The sequence below is a fragment of the Bos indicus x Bos taurus genome, chromosome 8 (assembly GCF_003369695.1).
Source record: "Bos indicus x Bos taurus breed Angus x Brahman F1 hybrid chromosome 8, Bos_hybrid_MaternalHap_v2.0, whole genome shotgun sequence".
In the NCBI taxonomy this organism is placed as follows: Eukaryota; Metazoa; Chordata; class Mammalia; order Artiodactyla; family Bovidae; genus Bos; species Bos indicus x Bos taurus.
Genome location: NC_040083.1, coordinates 74,290,792 through 74,303,986, shown reverse-complemented (window position 1 = coordinate 74,303,986; position 13,195 = coordinate 74,290,792). Strand labels below are relative to the sequence as shown.

General features: G+C 41.1%; 1 long non-coding RNA gene across 1 annotated transcript in view; it reads left to right on the top strand.

The window, feature by feature from the left end:
• The first annotated feature begins 2,661 nt into the window (after positions 1–2,661).
• LOC113897331 overlaps positions 2,662–13,195 on the top strand; it is a 64,775-nt gene continuing 54,241 nt past the window's right edge. Inside the window, exon 1 of the long non-coding RNA XR_003512327.1 lies at positions 2,662–2,912. This is a non-coding gene — a long non-coding RNA (uncharacterized LOC113897331). The remainder of the gene's footprint in view (positions 2,913–13,195) is intronic.

Sequence of the window (13,195 nt, the reverse complement as noted above, 5' to 3'; positions counted from 1 at the left end):
AGAAAACAAGAAAGAAATGGAAGATATATAGAAAAAGACCCAATGGAAGTTCTAGAATAAAAAAACATAATATTTGAAAAAATTACACATATACACTGGATGAGATTAGTGGCTGGTTAGTCAAAAGAAAGCTTGAAGACAAAACCACAGAGATTATTAAAGCTAATTACAGAGTGAAAAGTACTAAAGAAATGAGGAGGGTAGCAGTGATCTGAGGAATAAGAAAGAAAATATTTCAGCACATGTAAAATTTGAAGAGAGGAGAGTACAAGGGAGATGAGGGAGCAAAAAATTATTTTAAGAAATAATGGCTAGCATATTTGAGATTTCATAAAATGTATAAATTGGAGAAGGAAATGGCAACCCACTCCAGTATTCTTGCCTGAAGAATCCCATGAACAGAAGAGCCTGGTGGGCTACAGTCTGTAGGGTCACAAAGAGTCAGATATGGCTGAAGATACTTAGCAGCAAAATGTATAAATATCAGTTTTAAATCTCAACAAACCTCAAGAAGAATAAACAGAGAAACAACACCAAGATACACCCCAACCAAATCGTTGAAAAACGGTGATAAAGAGAAAATTTTTCTCCGCCTCCCTGCAGTTTTTTGAGGCATATTCAACCTACAGGACTGTATAAATTTAAGATGTTCAGCATCATGACTTGACTTACATATATTGTGAAATGATTATCACAACATGTTTAGTCAACATTTATCATCTCATATAGAAATGCTCACTTTTCACTTTCATGCATTGGAGAAGGAAATGGCAACCCACTCCGGTGTTCTTGCCTGGAGAATCCCAGGGACAGGGGAGCCTGGTGGGCTGCCATCTCTGGGGTTGCACAGAGTCAGACACGACTGAAGCAACTTAGCAGCAGCAGCAGCATTCATAGTGATGAGAGCTCATAAGATTTGCTCTCTAAACAACATTCAAGTATACCATGTTGATAATTACATTACATTACCCTAACCCTAATGGGTTTCCCTAGTAACTCAGTTGGTAAAGAATCTGAGTTCTTTACCTGGTTCAGAAGGAAAAGGCAACCCACTCCAGTACTCTTGCCTGGAGAATTCCATGAAAAGAGAAGCTGGGCAGGCTACAGTCCATGGGATAGCAAAGAATTGGACAGGACAGTGTGACTTTCATTTTTTCTTTTCTTTTCACCATAACCCTGAATTATGTAAACACTCCAATTACAAAGTATAGACTGCTACATCAAATAAAAAAGCAAAGTCCAAGCTATTTGCTACATACAGTGGGTTCATTTTCAATATAAATATGAAGATAGGTTAAAAGTAAAAATAATAAATAAAGATATGTCATGTAAGCACCACTCAAAAGAAAGCTGAGGTGACCACAGTCATATCAGACTAAGTCAGATTTCAGAACAAAGATCATTACTAGGAATAAAAAGGACAATATATAATAAAGGAGGCAATTTATCAAGAGAAAATAATTGTAAATGCTTGTGTATCTAATAACAGAGCTTCAAAATACATTGGGAAAAGCCTGATAAAACTGAAACAGAAATAGTTGACTAGCTTGACCAACTAGAATACTATCTCCAACAACAGTGGAGTATACATTCTTTTTCAAGTACACATGGAATTCACCAAAATGGACTAAATTCTGGGTCATAAAGCAAGTGTCAAAAAGTTCAAGAGAATGGAATCATACAAAATAAATTTTCTGACTCTAGGGAATTAAAGCAGAAATTAGTAACAGGAAGATCTCTGGAAAACCCCCAAATATTTAGGAATTAAACTACACACTGTAAATAACCCATGAGTAGAGCCATAAATCATACAGAAATTTAGCATGGAAAAAAGTGAAAGTCGTTCAGTCATGTCTGACTCTTTGCAACCCCATGGACTATACAGTCCTCCAGGCCAGAATACTGGAGTGGGTAGCCTTTCCCTTCTTCAGAGGATCTTCCCAAACCAGGGATTGAACCCAGGTCTCCTGCTTTGAGGGCAGGTTCTTTACCAGCTGAGCCACAGGGAAGCCCAAGAATACTGGAGTGGGTAGCCTATCCCTTCTCCCGTGGAACTTCCTGACCCAGCGATTGAACCCAGGTCCCCCTCATTGCAGGTGGATTCTTTACCAGCTGAACTACCACGGAAGCTCCAGAAATTAGCATACTTTGAACTAAAAGAAAGTATCACAATACATCATAAATTTTAGGAAACAGCTAAAGAAATGCTTAAAGAGAAATTTATATTTTAAATGCTAATATTAGAAAAGAAGGAAGATTTCAGATCAACAATCTAAGGTTTCACCTTAAGAATTTAGAAAAGCAAGAGCAAATATATCCAAAATAGGCAGAAGGAAAACATAAAGATAAGAGCAGAAACCAATGAAATTAGAAACAGAAAGACATAGAGGGTAAACAGGAACATGAAAAATGCTTAACATTGCTAATTACTAGAGGAATAATTGTGCAAATGAAAGCTACAATGAGGTTTTAATATCACCTCACACCAATCAGAGTGGCCCCATTAAAAAGTCTACAAATAATATTTTGGTTAGCATTCTGTGATTGTGTTATTCCTTCTGGAGGTTGCAGGATTGTATTCTTGCTTCTTCTGTCTGCCCTCTGGTGGATGAGGATAAGAGGCTTTTGCAAGCTTCCTGATGGGAGGGATTGACTGTAGGGAAAACTGGGTCTTGCTCTGGTGGGCAGGGCTGTGCTCAGTAAATCTTTAGTCCAATTGTCTGCTGATGGGTGGGACTCCTTGTTAGTTCTTTGTCCTGAGGCAACCCAGTCCCGGAGACTGCAGGCTCTATGAGACATCCAAGAGGACTTGCCAAGACGTATCTCCCAGCACTGCTGCTTCCAGTGACTATGTCCCCGCCAAGGGCCCCTGCCAACCTATGCATCTGCAGGAGATGCTCCAACACTAGCAGGTAGGTCTGGCTCAGTCTCCTGGGGGGTCTCTGCTTCTTACTCCTGGGTCCTGGTATGCACAAGATTTTGTTTGTGCCCTCCAAGAGTCTCTGTTTCCCCAGTCCTGTGGAAGTTCTGTAAGTCCTGCTGGCCTTTACAGTCAGATTCTCTGAGGAGTCCCTGTCCCTTTGCTGGATACCCAGGCTGGGGAGCCTGATGTGGGGCCTAGAGCCTTCACAATAGTGCAAGAACTTCTTTGGTATTATTGTTCTCCAGTTAGTGAGTTGTCCACCCAGCAGGTATAGAATTTGACTTTATCATGATTGTGCTTAGTCGCTCAGTCATGTCCAGCTCTTTGGGACCCCAGGGACTGCAGCCCGCCAGACTCCTCTGTCCATGGGGATTCTCCAGGAAAGAATACTGGACTGGGTTGCCATATTTCGGCCCTCCTAACATCTCGTTGTGGCTTCTCCATTGTGCTTGGACACGGGGTATCTTTTTCTGGTGGGGTCCAGTATCTTTCTGTCAGTGGTGGTTCAACAGCTAGTTGTGATTTTGGTGCTCTGGAAGGAAAAGATGTGCGCATGTCCTTCTACTCTGCCATCTTGAACCAACCCTCACTTAGGCCTCAAAAAGTCTACGAATAATAAATGTTGGAGAGGGTGTGGAGAAAAGGAACCATTCTACTTTGTCATTGGCAATGTAAATTGGTGTAGCCACTATGGAGAACAGTATGGAGATTCCTTAAAAAGCTAAAAATAGAGTTATCATATGATTCTGCCTTCCTACTCCTGGGCATATATCTGGACAAAACTGTTACAGAAACCACAGAGATGTGAGTTCTATCCCTTGGTCAGGAAGATTCCCTGGAGGAGGGCATGGCAACCCACTCCAGTATTTTTGCCTGGAGAATCCCACAGACAGAGAAGCCTGGCAGGCTACAGTCCATGGGGTCACAAAGAGTATGACAAAACTGAAGTGACTTAACACACGTGCACATTATGTGATGCAGAGTAAGGCTTCTCAAACTGGGCACATGATATCTGGGGATATACAAAGCTACAAGACAAAAATTTCACATCTTCCCAGAAGACCGTCTTTATTGAAAAGCTGAAGGGAGACATTGTTATGATAAATATGAAAAGCAACTACAAAACAAAAATGCACCTCAATGTTTTTATTGTAGTAAAAAAACACAAAATGTAAGACGAACCATCCTAACCATTTTTAAGTGTATAATTCGGTAATATTCATTATATTCACCTTGTTGTGAAACAGATTTACAGAACTTTTCCTCTGACAGAACAAAAAACTCTGTACCTTTTAAACAACAATTTCCCTTTCCCCCCACCCTCCAGCCCCTCCCTGGTAACCACAATCTACTTTATATTTCTATGCATTTGACTACTTCAGATAACATACATAAATGGAATCAGGCAGTATTTGTTTTTTGTAACTGGCTTATTTCCCTTAGCATGATGTCCTTAAGGTTTCTCCATGTTGTAGTTTGTGCCAAGATTTCCTTCCTTTTTTAAGCTGAATAATATTCTATTGTATATATTTTGCTCAGGCTTCCCTGGTGGCTCAGTGGTAAAGAACCCTCCTACCAATACAGGAGACTCGGGTTCGATCCCTGGGTAGGGAAGATCCTTTGAAGGAGGAAATAGCAACCCACTCCAGTATTCTTGCCTGGGAAGTCCCGTTAACAGAGGAGCCTGGTGGGCTACAGTCCATGGGGATCACAAAGTGTCAGATATGACTTAGAGACTGAGCACAAGCATGCTATTTTGTTTATCCATTCATTCATTGATGTATACTTGGGTCTCTTCAACCATTTGGCTAATGAGAATAATGCTGACATGAATATGAGTGTACACATATCTCTTCAAGGCTCTTCCTTCAATTGTTTAGGATGTATATCCAGAAATGGGGTTGTGGCTCATATGGTAATTCTATTTTTAATTTTTGGAGGAACTATCATACTGCATATGCTGAGCTGTGCTTAGTCACTCAGTTGTGTCTGACTTTTGTGACTCCATGAACTGTAGCCCACCAGGCTCCTCTGTCCATGGGGATTCTCCAGGCAAGAATACTGGAGTGGGTTGCCATGCCCTCCTCCAGGGGAATCTTCCCAACCCAGGGATCTAACCCAGGTCTCCCACATTGCAGGCAGATTCTTTACTGACTGAGCCACTAGGGGAGCCCAAGAACACCGGAGTGGGTAACCTATCCTTTCTTCAGAGGATCTTCCCGATCAAGGAATCAAACCGGGGTCTCCTGCATTGCAGGTGGATTATTTACCAGCTGAGCTACCAGGGAATCCCACTGTTTTTCATAGCAGTTGCAAAAGTTTTCATAGATTTTTGAGGAAAAAACAAAAGCTTCTAGGATTTCACTTGCTTCTAAATGGCCAGGTCTGTCTACACTCCACACACCCCAAGGATCAGCTTGCTCACTTCTCTAACATTATGCTCATTTTGGTGGAAAAGTTTGGGAAGTCTTGACGTAGGGGTTGAAAATAACCTCTAGAATCATTGCAATCTGGATTTATGAATATTGGATCTACTGTTACCTCTGTGACTCTTGATAAGTGACTAAACCTTTTGAAGTTTTAGTTATCTATCTCTAAAATAACTAAGACTAGTCACTACTAAAGCTAAAATGCTTAGTACTATGCCTGGCACACACCTAACGCTCAGTGAATAGTAGTTAGTGATATTCTATGGCTGTTCTCCTCTGCAATGAGACTAAGTTTACTTCCTCTTCCTCATGATAATGTTATCATAATCTTCATGATAGATGTTTAAAAATATCTAACATGTTTCGCCCTTATCCTCTGGTAAACTTTCCACATTTATCTCCAATGCTATGCTATGCTAAGTCGCTTCAGTCGTGTCCGACTCTGTGCGACTTCATAGACGGCAGCCCACCAGGCTCTGTCGTCCCTGGGATTCTCCAGGCAAGAACACTGGAGTGGGTTGCCATTTCCTTCTCCAGTGCATGAAAGAGAAAAGTGAAAGTGAAGTCACTCAGTCGTGTCCGACTCTTATCGACCCCATGGACTGCAGCCTACCAGGCTCCTCCGTCCATGGGATTTTCCAGGCAAGAGTACTGGAGTGGGGTGCCATTGCCTTCTCCATTATCTCCAATAGTTACTCGCATATAATCTTTACTTTCTATAGAGACTTTCAAGTTGCCCCGTATCTCTCTTTCTATAGAGACTTTCAAGTTGCCCCATATCTCTCTTAAGTGTGATGTTCAACTTTCCTGAATCCAAATGGGTATGGCCATTTTAGCAAACCATTTGGTGATATATAACATGACCCTAAAAAACGTCTATTGTTGTTGTTCTTGTTTGTTGTTCAGTCGTGTCCAGCTCTTTAGGACCCCATGGGCTGGAGCCCACCATCTCCTTTGTCCATGGGATTTCCCAGGCAAAGAATAGTGGAGTGGGTTGCCAATTCTTTCTCCAGGGGATCTTCCCAGACCAAGGATTGAACCCACATCTCCTAGCGTTGAAGGCAGATTCTTTACCACTGAGCCACAGGGAATCCAAATGTCCATACCCACTGATTTACTTACTTTCTAGAAATCTAAAGAAATCTGAAATACCAAGTTTATGGACAAAATTCTTATGAGAATATTAAATATAATATTAAAATGCTGCTCATGTTACTGTCTGGCAATAGGGAAATAATCTTAAAAGTGTGGGACAATTATACAGGGGATGTTTGTAAAAATTTTTAATGTTATAGGGAGCTTGACTCGGCAGCCCATGTGAAAAAAATGATATAATTTAAGTGGAAAAAGCAGGACATAAAATTATATATAATTTAGTAATTCTTAACCATATAAAATTACACAGGCAGTATATGCTAATTTATGTGTTTAGCTTTTCATTCTGTTGAGATCCTATTGTAATTTAGATAAGGGCAAGGTTCTGAAGATACAAATAGAAACACAATAAAAATTCTTTTTCTGGAATGTCCTGTAATCTAGATGAGTTATATAGATTTTCAAAGTATTGTGATAAGTCATATAATGAAAGTAGATGTTTTATGGGAAAGCCTGACTGTTCAGTGGAGTGGGAGGAGGTGAGGGAGCAGAGATGTTTACACAGGAGAGGGTTATCTGAGCTGACTTTTGGAGAATTACCAGAAGTGGGTCAGGCAGGCAGAGGATGGGAAGAAGAGGGTTTATTGTTGTTCAGTCCCTTCAGTTATATCTGATGATTTGTGACCCCATGGCTGTAACATGCCAGACTTCCCTGTCCATCATCAACTTCCAGAGCTTGCTCAAACTCATGTCCATTGAGTTGGTGATGCCATCCAACCACCTCATCCTCTGTTTCCCCCTTATCCTCCTGCCCTCAGTCTTTCCTAGCATCAGCGTCTTTTCCAATGAGTTGGCTCTCTGCATCAGGTGGCCAGAGTATCGGAGCTTCAGCTTCAGCATCAGTCCTTCTAATGAATATTCAGGACAGATTTCCTTTAGGATTGACTGGTTTGATCTCCTTGCCGTCCAAGGGACTCTCAAGAGTCTTCTCCAACACCATGGTTCGAAAGCATCATTTCTTCAGTGCTCAGCCTTCTTTATGGTCTAGCTCTCACATCCATACATGACTACTGGAAAAACCATAGCTTTGACTACATGGGCCTTTGTTGGCAAAGTGAAGTCTCTGCTTTTTAATACACTGTCTAGGTTTTTCATAGCTTTTCTTCCACGGAGCAAGTGTCTTTTAATTTCAAGGCTGCAGAAGAGAGTAGGGGAAGGAAGCAGAGAGCCTTCCGGACTGAGAGAACAGCCTGTGCAAAGGTAAGAATGCGACATGGCATTCTGGAAGTGACTAGTAGTTCCCTATAGCACGGATTGATAGTAATAAAGGATGTGCCAGGAGTTGGAGGTACAAGAATTGGCTGGACCCAGATTCTTCATGGAGCTAGAGGAGTTTGGGAATGCTGGCTGCATCCTGTGAGATTTCTGGAGGGTTTAAAGCATGAGATCTGTGCTATGCTTAGTCATGTCCATCTCTTTGTTACCCCATGAACTATAGTCTGACCGGCTCCTCTGCTCATGGGGTTCTCCAGGCCAGAATACTGGAGTGGGTTGCCATTTCCTCCTCCAGGGATCTTGCCTGACCAGAGGATCAAATCCATGTCTCTTGTGTCTCCTGCATTGGCAGGCGGATTCTTTATCACTAGCATCACGTGGGAAGCCCAGAGAGGAAAGAACTGTGGCTGAAGCAGGGAGCCTGCAGAGGAATGTTCAGGAGATCAGGCAGGGTGAGAGCCTGAACTAAGTATGTGATGGTGAGGCGTTAGAGGGAAGAGTTGCAACAGGAAGAATCAATGGCATTAGTGACTTAATAAAGAGATTTCCAGGTTTCTAGCTTGAGCAGGTGGGCAGATGGTGTTGCTACCATTAAGACGAGAAAAGAATATGGGAGAACAGGGAAGGTTACAAGGGAAGCATTCAGTTTGGGGGATGGTGAATTTAAGATTTGATTTCTTTAAATAATATAACCAAACTGATTTCTTGATTACAATTAAGTTACATAACTTGCTTATGAGTTGCTTTTCATAAAACAGCATTAGGGAGTAAGTAATGGGGCTCTGTGTTCAACAACCAAGGCTGGGGTCAATAGTCCTGCTAAGTGTAGGAATAGGCAATCTCAGAAGCAGTGACTGCAATAATATCCTAACACCTGATGGAGATAAATTTAAGTTACAGCTATAAATACATACAAAAATTTATGCTTGAATATAGAGTAACTAATTAATGCTAAATGTATTGGACATTAACTTGTCATGAGCATAACTTCAAATTATCATAAGTCATTTCAGTTTCAGGGAATCTGTTTCATGAGTATGTGTTTAGTTTGCATAGTAAAACTTTAAATAAAAAACTCAACCTCTCCTGTTGTTGGTTTATTCATTTTTGACCAGGAAATGGAAACAGTACATACAACTTCTGGGAAGTGTTTTTATTTTATTTAAAAAAATTTTTATTGACATAATTGTTTTACAATGTTGTGTCAGTTTCAGGTATACAGTAAAGTGATTCAGTTATATATATCAGTTCAGTTCAGTTCAGTCACTCAGTCGTGTCCCACTCTTTGTGACCCCATGAATCCCAGCATGCCAGGCCTCCCTGTCCATCACCAACTCCCGGAGTTCACTGAGACTCACGTCCATCGAGTCAGTGGTGCCATCCAGCCATCTCATCCTCTGTCATCCCTTTCTCCTCCTGCCCCCAATCCCTCCCAGCATCAGAGTCTTTTCCAATGAGTCAACTCTTCGCAAGAGGTGGCCAAAGTACTGGACTTTCAGCTTTAGCATCATTCCTTCCAAAGAAATCCCAGGGCTGATCTCTTTTAGAATGGACTGGTTGGATCTTCTTGCAGTCCAAGGGACTCTCAAGAGTCTTCTCCAACACCACAGTTCAAAAGCATCAATTCTTCTGTGAGAGTTCAACTCTCACATCCTTACATGACTACTGGAAAAACCATAGCCTTGAATATATATATGTGTGTATATATTTTCTTTTTTTACATTATCTTCCATTATAAGTTATTGTAAAATATTGAGTATAGTTTCTTGTGCTATACAGTAGGTCCTTGTTGGTTATCTATTTTATATAGAGTAATGTGTATATTTTAAGCCCAAACTCCTAATTTATCCCTCTTCCCTCTCCCCTTTTGTAACCAGAAGTTTGTTTTCTATGTCTGTGAGTACATTTCTCTTTTGTAAATAAGTTCATTTGTACAGGAAATGTTTTCATTTGAAGGAGTGTGTTCTTTTTCCCTTTCCTATCTCTTGCCTTCCCTGTCTCTTGCTGGATTGAATCTGGGTGTGATATCTGGAACTGGAGGAGCCATTTTGGATCCTAAGGTATGCATGGGAACATAACAGGGTCACAGAAGCCTGGATCCCTAACACCAAAACTTACTTCAGATGTATAAAAGAGAAATAGACATCATTTTAAAAAGAGATGCAGACACAGAGAACAGATCTGTGGACACAATAGGGGAAAGTGAAAGTGAAGTCGTTCAGTCATGTCCGACTCTTTGTGACCCCGTGGACTGTAGCCTACCAGGCTCCTCCCTCCATGGGATCCTCCAGGCAAGAGTACTGGAGTGGGTTGCCATTTCCTTCTCCAGAGGATCGTCCCCACCCAGGGATTGAACCCAGGTCTCCCGAAACAATAGGGGAAGGAGAGGGTGAAATGAAATGAGAGAAGAGCATAGACATTTACACACGACCATGTGTGAAATAGATAGCTAGTGGGAACCCGCTGTATAGCACAGGGAGCTGAGCTCGGTGCTGTGATGACCTGGAGTGTGGGATGTAGGGTGGGTGGGAGGGAGGTCCAGAGGGAGGGGATATATGTATACATATAGCTGATTTACTTCATTGCACAGCAGAAACTAACACAACATTGTAAAGCAACTATAATACAATTTAAAAAATAAAAATTTTATTTTTAAATAAAATTTTCAGTTATAATTGGATCTAGTCATATTAGATTTAATTTCTGTATTTATCAGTAAAATTTATATCAATTTTTTGTCCTAGCCACTTCCTGCATTTGTGCTAATACACTGAAAGCACTGAAGTGATAGATATGAATAAAAGGACCCCAGAGCTTGTATTCTATTAAGGAAGAATCATACAGCACCAACCAAAACAACAAGTCATAGGTTCTATTGTTGTTTGCTGGGGGCCCAGAAGAGGAACTCCTTAGCCCAGGCTGAGTAAGCGTGACTTTGAACTGAATCCTCTGCATGAGGAGGCTACCACCAGCTATGGAAGGGGTGTGGAGAGAGGGCATTTCAGGGATTATACAGTATGAGAAAAGGAAACAGCACATACAACTCCTAGGTAGTGTTTTCTGGAAGTATTTTAGGAACAATAAGTTATCCAGGGGCTTCCCAGATGGCTCAGCGGTAAAGAATCTGCTTGTCAAGCAGGAGACATGGGTTCAGTCCCTGGGTCAGGAAGATTCCCTGGGGGAGGAAATAGCAACCCACTCCAGTATTCTTGCCTGGAAAATCCCATGGACAGAGGAGTCTGGCGGGCTGCAGGAGTCCATGGGGCTGCAAAGAGTCGAACATGACTAAGCAACCAAAACAACAAATTATTGTAGTGACCAGAACCCCATATACAGTGGGGTTGCCAGAAGATAACCCTAGCATGATTGTGTCATTGAAAAGGGTTCTGAATTTCAAACAAATCTGGACTTAATCTACAGGCAATTAAGAGCCCTCAAGTGATCTACAATGAAAATAAATCTCTTCACAGACTGCCATGGCAATGATCGTACAGTCCTATATTCAGAACATCAGTTTGTTGTCAACCAAATGGTGAAGGAACTCCCCATGGAAACACAATATAATTATAATTTTCTTCCAAGGGATTCATATAACTGTGGGGGCAAGAGGTGAGAGTTGGAGGAAGGAAAGGAGGAAGTGAGGGAAGGACACATACACACACACACACACACACACACAGAGACAGTGAAAGAGCGAGATAGAGAAAGATAAAATGAGACAAGAGTGTGCGCATGTGTGTGTCTGTACTTTTGCTAGAGGCTACAGATGGTAGACAGGGGAGGGAAAAAAGCCTGAAGACTTGTAACAGAAAAGCCTTCAAAGGAATGGAAAGAAGAATCGAGATGAATTTTGAAAAGTTTAATTAAAACCGTGGAACGTTTCTGCCTCCGGGAAGGAGAAAACAATCTCTAGATTTATTTGTAATGAGATCTTCACACTTTCTTCCTCGGTCTATTTTTGTGGTATCTCTACAGGCTAATGGTAATAGATGTTAAATGTCTTTTTTGATGGAGTTTCCAGAAGTGTTAATATATGTGGTATTTATTTGATTTCAGATTTATTCTTTATAAAACGGAATATTTATATGTAGTCTCATGCTAAGTCATGTCTGAGTCTTTGCAACCCTACGGACTGTAGCCTGCCAGGCTCCTCTGCTCCTGGGATTCTCCTGGCAAGAATACTGAAGTGTGCTGCCATTTCCTCCTCCAGAGGATCTTCCTGACCCAGGGGTTGAACCTGTATTTTTTGTCTCCTGCATTGGCAGGTGGGTTCTTTACCATTAGCACGACCTGGGAAGCCCTATGAAACTGAGGGAAAAGTTAAATCTTTAAAATTATATTTTGTACAGGGGACAAGAGAAAAAAAAAATACATTGCTCCTACAATGTGCCTTTTATCTCGTGGCACTTAGCTTGTGTTATGTCATTTAGTTTAATCATCACTCTAACCCTATCAGAGAGGCATTGCATTCATTTAACAGAAGGAGATGAGCATCTCAGAGACTGAGGATAATGACCAGATTGTTCTTGAAGGAGAGAACCAGGATTTGAATTCTGCTCAGCTTGACAACAGAACCTGTATTCTTTCTAAAACACTGAGAATATTCTGACTTTGCCTTTCCTTGGCTAAGAGAACCTGGGCAAGTGTTACAGCCTCATGAGGCGAACTGAATTCCCAAAGGAGAGGCTTTTGGGAACCTTGAAATGAGGCACACTAGTTACTGTGGGCGAAATTTCTCATGGGAAACAAATACAGCACTTACATATATATATATATATATATATATATATATATATATATATATATATATTTTTTTTTTTTTTTTCCCCTTGTTAGCAGGTTTACTTGAAGCCCTCGAATTTATGCAGAGAAAAGCCTTCTGAAGCCACTTGAAATGCTCTGAACTCAGCAAGGAAGGAGGAGTAACTGAGAAATTCTAGGGAGCTTTAGGTCACCAAATGTCTTTATATATAAATCATATGATTCCTTGCAAGGTCAGGAGGGTCCATATGGGAAGCTTTAAGAACATGGGAATGCCTAATGACTGGGCTATTTCAGTCGTGTTGTGTCAGAAGTCTTGAATATCTCACACAGGATATTAATCTGCTTTCTTTATCTTCTAAAATTCAGTGAAAGTATTTGCACAGTCATGGCAATGTGCATTTAAGTTTTCTTACTTCTTTTTCTCTGTGGTTATTTTATGGAACTGTCATGTATGTAGAGACAAAATGGAGTATTATGAGTATAAGGCTCTGTGGTTGGGTGATGAGACCCTGAAGCAGGAATAGGAAATAGAATTCCAGTGGTTAAGACTGCGCTCCCAGTGCAGGGGGCAAGGATTCGTCCCTGGTCATTGAAACTAAGATCCTGAATGGCATGTGGTGCAGCCCAAAAAAAAAAAGAAAAGAAAAAAAAATGGGGTATCTCATATTGCCCTGTAGTCCAGAATTCAAGAGTTCACAAATTCTGGCAT